This window comes from Montipora foliosa, chromosome 2 (genome assembly GCF_036669935.1).
Source record: "Montipora foliosa isolate CH-2021 chromosome 2, ASM3666993v2, whole genome shotgun sequence".
NCBI lineage: Eukaryota > Metazoa > Cnidaria > Anthozoa > Scleractinia > Acroporidae > Montipora > Montipora foliosa.
In genome coordinates this window covers 52813530-52814521 of record NC_090870.1, presented here as the reverse complement: position 1 = coordinate 52814521, position 992 = coordinate 52813530, and positions in this window count along the sequence as shown.

Sequence of the window (992 nt, the reverse complement as noted above, 5' to 3'; positions counted from 1 at the left end):
GGAATTCTCCTGATAACATTACATTGGTCACGGTGGCCAAAGCGGTCATGGTTATCCCCTTTGTGTAAAAAACAATTAATTCACAGGAGGAAAGAAAAAACGAGAAAATCGATGGTACGGTGGATAGATACCGGAAAGGAAAAGTGACTACGAGATGGCCCTACCTATGCCAAGTTTTCGTTCTGTTCTCCAGTTGTGGGTAGTAACCTTGTGACGGTTTCCACTTTCACAAAGTTAAAAATCTTCCCGTCCCTGGAAATTTAAATAATTTGCTCGTCTGTGCAACTGTGATCGTATTCAAGGTCATATCAAAATTATCCGAAGAGGTCAGACTTGCACCCAAAAAAATAAGTTTTCCAAAGTTTTTACAACAAATGCTTGTCTCAACATTGTTTAAAAAATGGTTAATGGGATCTTTACTGAGGGAAAATTCATAAAATAAGCAAGATCATCCCTCAAACGTTAAGTCAAATCCATCACACCCCTAAGGCCACAGTGGTCTTAGAGAAGGTGCGACTTAAAACCACCGTTCTGTTATTTCTCTCATAACACGTTAAGAATAATCAACAAGTACTTTTTGGACGCACTAATTTCCGATTGGCTATTTATTTATTTACTTCTTTATTACAAATTCAAGTTACGTATTAACACTCATTGAGCTGACGAAGTTAGAGAGATTTAAGGTCCTACTATACTATACGAAGCAATTCACTATTGGTGTCCACATCATATTTCAAGAATATGATGAGGACACCAAATAACCCCATAATATATTTTGCTCCTTCTTTTTAGCCACCTATTCACAAATGATTACACAAAGAACTCGAGATGGAGCAGTTTTACGAACTTCTGACGTAATTTTTACACTTCTCACAAAACCATTTTTTTATTCGTGTACGTACAGGGAATGTGGTTCCTTTGATCCAGTAACGTGTGGCTATTTGATGTTTGAAGTTCTAACTGCTTTGAGTCTGAAGAAATTGATTACAAAC